Below are 7,768 nucleotides of genomic sequence, written 5' to 3'. Positions count from 1 at the left end.
GTTTAACAACTACAAGCTTAACGATATTGAAAACTAATGAGAAAACAAATGAGAGAAATATAATGCTTAAGGCTATGAAGAACAAAAATGAGACGTGAAAATTGGATGCCTAAAGCTTTGGAACACCTCTCCTATTTATAGGAGAGGAGGGCATAACGTAAAATCCAAGAGGCATGCAACCCCGATCGGGGCCACCCCACCCCGATCGGGGTCATGTGTTTCCAGCTCCTTTGCCTTAATTCTCCTCTTAATTGCTTGGAGAATCCTATGTTGGTGATTAATTGTGCGATTAATCACCCGGTTAAGACCTTAATTCTTGGCATCCTAGGTAGCTTGGAATCCTATCTTTTCCACCTTGACTTGGATTTGAAGTTGGGCTTGACTTTGGTTTGTTGACAACAATTGTATTGCACACATTAGTCCATCAACTTCTTCATGAAAAACCCATGCAAACACTCCATGATAGCCCAATATTTGGTCTTGCTTAGCCATTGCACTCTAGTAGCTCATCTTGTAGTATTTTAGCTCCAAAAAGCTGAAGTATCCTACAAAACATGTGGAGACAAACAAATGCACTAGAATAGCAAATATTAGCTCAAAACACTATGATAAGTGCTAAATGACAAATAAAATGGAGCTAATATAGGGGATGAAAGTATATAAAATATGCACTTATCAAACTCCCCCAAGCTAAACCCTTGCTTGTCCCCAAGCAAGAAACCAAATCCCATCAATTACAATATCCCAATGAGCTAAGCATAACGATTTAAAAACCCGAAACAACATGGGCAAGGAATAAAGCAAAGCATGGTTGAGATTTACACGACGGCGTAGCATAGAAAACATTGAATGAACCTTTAAGCTCTTGCATGATCTTTTGACTTACGGACTCTCACGGGACACTCAAACTCTTTTATATGTGAAAGGACAATTTTGTGAATAAACACTCAACTATCTTCGACTTATGATAATGTGCTCGCAATCTAATATGGTAAACATGTCAAATCTAGTAAGCCAAAACAAGCAAATGTAAGCATGATAAAGAAGCCAAATGAGTAGGAAGAAGGCAATATGTGATGGGTAAGAAGGGGGAACAAATGAATTATGGTAATGTGGAGCTAAGTCAAGCTAGCAACTACCAAATTGTAAAGGTGCTCAATCCCAATTCCAACCCAATTTTGCAATTCAAATCATGAGAAAATCCTCTAAAATATAGGGATAATGCTTGAGAATTTCCCACATCTTTTCTTCTTCTCTTTTTTTTTCTTTCTTTTCAATGCATACTTCTTTTTTTTCATGCTTTTTCTCATTCATTCATTTTTTCCATCTTCATTTTTTTCATTTTTCTTTCATTTCCAATTTTTCAATTTTTTTCCATTTTTTTTTTTTTGAACATTAAGACCAAGCTCACATGACTTCAAACAACCAAATATATCCCAATGAGCACCCAAACACTATCCAACTAAGCTACTAGCTCAACAAGAGTAGGAAATTTCAATGATGTAGCTAAGGATAAATTTTGTGAAGGGGTCAAAAAGGCAATTATATTCATGTGAATGGCTCCAAAATGCTATAACAAATGAATGCATGCTTACCAAGAGATGACATGAAGACCATACTTGTGCGTATTGATAAAACACACATCATAAGGAGACACCTACACTCACCTAAGAGAGACCGAATATGGATGCATCGGTCAAAAGAGGCTCTACCTTACCAATTTGTAGCTTGCCGCAAGTCAAGATCAAGCCTATTCGGTTCATTCTTCATCTCCCACCTACTATGTCAAGACATTCCCAATTTCCCACGTAGCTAATATCCCATCATTAAAGAATAAATCATTAGCAACAAGCTATTATTAGGATAAGCAAAGAGGAAAGTAGGTTACAAGCAAGCACAAAGCAAAAATTTCTCTCAAAAATCTTCAAAGTTTCTACACTATATGCAAACTATGCTATATGAAAATGCAATATCTTCCCCCAAGCTAAACATCACATTGTCCTCAATGTGCCAACTATCCAAATCACCCAATCAAACCATAAAAATTGCTCAAAGAACAAAACAAGAAGGACTAGAGGTTATGTTTAATGGGATGCAAGATCTAAACTAAAATGCAAAACAATTAAAAACTTACTCGATTTGCTAATCTCCCCCAAGCTAGCATGAATTCGGGGGGAGATGTAGATGTTTCTTTGTGACCAAAATGAAAAATAGTGAAGAAAAATGGTAGAGAAAGAGAATGGAGGTACCATCGGGTTTATATAAGAATGATAAAACGATTCACTCTTTACCCGCATAAGGAAGAAAGGCCATAATTTCACAGAACCATGGCTCCGATCGGGGCCACCAACCCCGATCGGGGCCACCAACCCCGATCGGGGTTCACCTCCTCTTCAGGTTTTGCCTCTTCTCCGCGTTAATGTAATTTCCTTCTCTTTTTCGAAAACCACGTCCCCGAACGGGGTTGTTGCATGGGGAAGCGTGCCATATTCACTTCTAAACCTCATTTCTTCATTTTCACCTAAAAATCACAAAAAGAAACATCAACAAGTCGAACATTTTATTACTAATCTACGAAAAACAATAAATTGCAGAAAATAAATAAAAACAAATAAAAAGCTTGGGTTGCCTCCCAAGAAGCACTGGTTTAACGTCCCGCACGACGTAAGAAGCTATTTGATTCAAGTTTTGTCATTGAGCTCGCCACCAACCAAGCTCCATTTCATAGCTATCTTTGCATTTCTCAACCATTTGAAATTCTTCAAATAAAATTTCCCTTTCTTCCTTTTTCCACTTTTAGCAATAGCGTCCTTAGCATCATCACCTACAAAGCAAACAACACCCATATCGTCCTCCAACGGATCCGTTAGTAAGGATTCAAGCGTAGTAGAGGCATAAGAAGAGTCCACAGTGCTAAGTAAATAACAAGACTCTTGTAACATTAGGCTCCTAATGGTGTTGTTTTTGCTAAAAGAAACCCGGTCATCACCTACTTCCAACGTCAACCTCCCATTTTTCACATCAATTAACGCACCCGCGGTGCGTAAAAATGGCCTACCCAATATAATTGGGGTTTGTGAATCCTCGGCCATGTCAAGTATGAGGAAGTCAACGGGTATGAAAAACTTGCCAACTTTGACGGGTACATCTTCTAAGACACCTAAAGGTCGCTTTAAAGAACGGTCCGCCATTTGCAATGTTGTACTTGTGCATTTTAAAGCACCCATGTTAAGTTTTTCACAAAGGGAGTAAGGCATGACACTCACACTAGCACCTAGGTCGCAAAGGGCCTTATCAATGGTATATGTGCCTATAGTGCAAGGAATAGAATAGCTACCGGGGTCGTTAAGTTTCGGGGGAGACTTATTTTGTAAGAGTGCACTACACTCTCCGGTGAAAGCAATGGTCTCAACCTCATTGAAGGATCGCTTCTTTGAGAGGATTTCCTTCATAAACTTTGCATAAGAAGGGACTTGGGTAAGCAATTCTAAAAATGGGACGGTAACTTGCAAATTCTTACAAACTTCCAAAAATTTAGCAAACTTACCTTCCTCCTTGTACTTTGCTAGACGATGAGGAAATGGTATTTGAACAACTTCTTTGGGAGGAGCATCCTCCACATCTTTCACTATCTCTTTCTCATTCTCCTTAGGAGCATCCACTTTCTTTGAAATGACATCACTCTCCTTAGAATTAGGAGAGATTTCCTCAATAACCACCTCATCACTTTCTTTTGGCATAGGAGACCCAACATCTTTGGCATCAAGCTCGCTCTTCCTCTTAAGAATCAACAATCGATGAGGAAATGGCACACGATCTTTAACAATAGGCTCTTCACTAGCCTTCTTTTTGTCATTTCCCCCAAGCTTAGCCTTTTTGACAACCACCTCATCATCCAAAGTCATGGATGGCCTATCATAGCTTGAACCACTTCTCAAGGAAATATAATTAGCGGTTTCATGTGGTTGCTCACCTTGGGGAGGTAGTTGGCCGTTCTTCCTTTGAGAGCTAGAAGCGGCTAGTTGAGCCACTTGTTGTTCCAACATCTTGACCGCGGCACTATGAGCTTGATCGTTCTTTTGAATTTGAGCCAATAATTCCCTTTGCATTTGGATGATCATGCCCTCGAGCTTACCCACTCCTTGATTGTTTTGTTGGCCATTTTGTGGTGGATTTAATTGGTAATTGTTTTGTGGGGGCCTTTGTTGATTTTGATAACCCGGTGGAGGGATATACTTTTGTTGTTGAGGGACATAGGCATTTTGTTGTGGTGGGGGTTGAGGGTTAAGCACATTGTTGCTATTGTAAGACAAGTTCGGATAGAATTTTGAATTCGGGTTATATGTGTTGGAAAATGTACCCGGTGGATATGAACTTTGTCTTAGAGCTTGAAAAGCATTTACCTCTTCCATAGGAGCTCAGCAATGAGCGGCATAGTGGCCCGCGCCTCCACATCCATCACAAACGATGATTTGGCTAGTTGAAGACACAACATTGAGTTGTTGAATGGAATCCTTAGCATCTCTCTCCGCCAATTGTTGTTGGAGCAAGGCAATTTGATCTAGCAAAATGGAGTTGTTAGAGGATTCTTCTTTACCTTTGGATGGCACAACTCGGGAATTGACATATTGGGCATCATGGATCGCCATAGATTCGATCGTGGAATGAACAAGATCGGTGTCAATTTGATCAAACCGCCCATTGTTGGCGGAATCAAGAATCCTTCGGGACTCGGCACAACATCCATTGTAGAATGTTATTGCTAGAAACCAATCATCTAGCCCATGATGTGGGCATTGCCTTTGCAACTCCTTGTACCTCTCCCATGCCTCATATAAGCTCTCAAGAGCTTGTTGACGGAATCCGGTAATTTGGCTCCTCAAAGTTTGAGTTTTCTCCGGTGGAAAAAACTTTTGATAAAAAGCAAGAGCCAAGGTCTCCCAATTGGTGATTCCCAAGGTGGTGCGGTCAAGGCTATTGATCCAAAGCTTGGCCTTGTCCTTCAAAGAGAAAGGGAAAAGTATTTCCCTTATTTGGGCTTGGTGACGCCTTGTTTGACGGATCATGGAGCAATAGTCACAAAAGTTTTGCACATGCAAATTGGGATCCTCCAAAGGACTTCCTCCAAATTGCTTTCTCTCCACAAGGCTAATGAAAGCCGGTTTGATCTCGAAGTCCGGGGCGGTGATTTGAGTAGTTGTGATTCCGGCCGGTAGCATGGCCGCGGTGGGCTTTGAGTGATCGGAAAGTTTCACCATCTTTTTGGTAGTAGATGGTGGTGGTGCTGGAGATGATGAACTTGAAACCTCCTCCTCTTCAAGGGCTTCTAGATCGTCTAAGTAAAACTTTCTAGCACTTTCAACTTGTACGGGAGAAGTGGCTTCTTTCACTTCCTTCCAAAAACGTCGTCTTCTCCTAAAGGCTTTCTCGGGCTCGGAATCCGGTGAAAGCAATTCTCCACTACGAGAGGACCTGGGCATAAGACAACAATTTCTAGGAAAATGATAAGTAACGGTCTCAAGGAACAAGTGTTCCTCAAGACAAAATAAAACAAGATAAAAACCGACAATTCAAAATGTAATAAAACCATTTCCCCGGCAACAGCGCCAAAATTTGATAGGCTTATCGCGTACCTATGCAAAGATAAACTCCCTAAACAACAAGTTAATGTAGCAATAGGGGTCGAACACAAGGAAACGGGAATTACTTCGTGAATTGCTATGGGTAGATTTTTATCAAGGTCGATTACGATTTGGTTTGGTTTGGTTGTTTGATGATTAATAAGAATTATGATGTAAATTATATAATAAAACGGAATCTAAGGGGTTTGGGTCACGCATACAAAGGTAAACATATAATCATGATAAACTTGGTACTAATAACATTGTCAATTGCTTAGGCTTAAAGATACCCATCTTACGATATTAGCATCAACCATAGACCGGGTCCTAGAGAAACTCTCGTCCATGACTAGGTCGTCCTACTATACATGCTTAGTCTAATTCAATTCCGTGCCTCTCGACTTATAGAACGAATAAACAAACTTAATCAAATGAATAGGGCCCTAAACAAAGATTAAACATTGTGGCACAAGCATGTGATAGAAGCAATATGAACAATATTATTATTAATCTATTTCATCATGTTATATATTTGATTTTACATGGCCCCCCTAGCCCTTAGACTAGGAAATTTAGCTACTCATATTTGTAAAGGAAATGCAAATGATATTTAGATTATAAGGCATATTGTAGTAATTATAACTAAAGTGGAAATTGTATACTAATGATGAAATGTAAAGGACTAATACTAAACTCATAAACAAAATACAAAATGTAAATAATAGAAAGATTACCAAAGTAGGAGCTTGATAGACTAACTCGGAAACCAAATGCTTGAATATATAAATAACCAAATATTTAACAACTACAAGCTAAACGATATTGAAAACTAATGAGAAAACAAATGAGAGAAATATAATGCTTAAGGCTATGAAGAACTAAAATGAGACGTGAAAATTGGATGCCTAAAGCTTTGGAACACCTCTCCTATTTATAGGAGAGGAGGGCATAACATAAAAGCCAAGAGGCATGCAACCCCGATCGGGGTCGTGTGTTTCCAGCTCCTTTGCCTAAATTCTCCTCTTAATTTCTTGGAGAATCCTATGTTGGTGATTAATTGTGCGATTAATCACCCGGTTAAGACCTTAATTCTTGGCATCCTAGGTAGCTTGGAATCCTATGTTTTCCACCTTGACTTGGATTTGAAGTTGGGCTTGACTTTGGTTTGTTGACAACAATTGTATTGCACACATTAGTCCATCAACTTCTTCATGAAAAACCGATGCAAACACTCCATGATAGCCCAATATTTGATCTTGCTTAGCCATTGCACTCTAGTAGCTCATCTTGTAGTATTTTAGCTCCAAAAAGCTTAAGTATCCTACAAAACATGTGGAGACAAACAAATGCACTAGAATAACAAATATTAGCTCAAAACACTATGATAAGTGCTAAATGACAAATAAAATGGAGCTAATATAGGGGATGAAAGTATATAAAATATGCACTTATCACTCACCCAGTCGATCGACCAGAATGTCAGGAACAGAAGCTCTTGGTACTGTGCAGCCAGTCGATCGACCATACAAACCAGTCGATCGACTGGAATAGCTGCTGCAACCTTCTGATTTCTTCGAATTAGCTCACTAACTTGAGCTAATATGGTCTATATACCTGCAGAAGCACATAATAACGCGCCCAAAATTGTGCAAAACCTAAAGTAACCGACTAAAGTGTTTAAAATGCTAAGCAAACGTATTAAAATGCGAAGTCTCGCGCACACGAAAACAATAAAAAGTCTTAAAAAGCAATAAAATGAAAGTTTCAAAAAGCATGTGATCAACTAATAGTTGATCAAGAACGGCCACGGAATGGCCCACTTGGTCGGCTTCTGGCTACAAGAGGTATCCTCAACAGTGCTCATCTCCTCAGTGGCACTCTTTTCAACTCCAACATCTGCAGGACTCAACGGATCAACAGGTCGGACATCTTCCCACTCAATGACCTCCTCTAGCTCATCAAAGTCCAAGTCGGACTCCCTCACTTTGACTGGCTCATCTTCAAGCTTCTCATCAGTGCCATAGCTAAGACATCCTAAGCCGCCTCTTGAGACGATTGGCTCCTGCATAGCTAGAGCAACATGCGGCTCTTCCTTCCCCAAACCAGCTCCTGCAATGTCAGAAATAGACGAATCTTCCTCCAATTTG

At 39.8% G+C, this 7,768-nt stretch overlaps 1 non-coding gene across 1 annotated transcript; it reads left to right on the top strand.

Annotated features, from left to right (window-relative positions):
• The first annotated feature begins 4,779 nt into the window (after positions 1–4,779).
• LOC141624226 (small nucleolar RNA R71) lies at positions 4,780–4,886 on the top strand. The gene has a single exon (XR_012534037.1). It is a non-coding gene; the product is annotated as a small nucleolar RNA R71 (small nucleolar RNA).
• Positions 4,887–7,768: the final 2,882 nt, after the last annotated feature.

The sequence above is a fragment of the Silene latifolia genome, chromosome X, assembly GCF_048544455.1.
Source record: "Silene latifolia isolate original U9 population chromosome X, ASM4854445v1, whole genome shotgun sequence".
Classification (NCBI taxonomy): Eukaryota; Viridiplantae; Streptophyta; class Magnoliopsida; order Caryophyllales; family Caryophyllaceae; genus Silene; species Silene latifolia.
This window is presented reverse-complemented; position numbering and strand designations above follow the sequence as displayed.